The sequence below is a fragment of the Penaeus monodon genome, chromosome 24 (genome assembly GCF_015228065.2).
Source record: "Penaeus monodon isolate SGIC_2016 chromosome 24, NSTDA_Pmon_1, whole genome shotgun sequence".
NCBI classification, from domain to species: Eukaryota; Metazoa; Arthropoda; class Malacostraca; order Decapoda; family Penaeidae; genus Penaeus; species Penaeus monodon.
The window spans coordinates 26,051,319-26,051,525 of record NC_051409.1 but is presented as its reverse complement, the minus strand read 5'-3'; positions in this window follow the sequence as shown (position 1 = coordinate 26,051,525).

Sequence of the window (207 nt, the reverse complement as noted above, 5' to 3'; positions counted from 1 at the left end):
AATAAGTGTAAACACACAAAATTTTAAGGAAAAAGTTGAGCAGCGAAGCCATAAAAGGCTATAATCTTAAAAAGAATGAGGGGGGGCGACAAAAATCAAGGAGGGGAGGGGTAAAAGAAGGGCGGGGCAAGCCACGATCCATTTGAGAGGTCACGCCCACTTGTCACGTCATTAGGCCGTAGATAGTGGGAAGAGATGAATGAATGG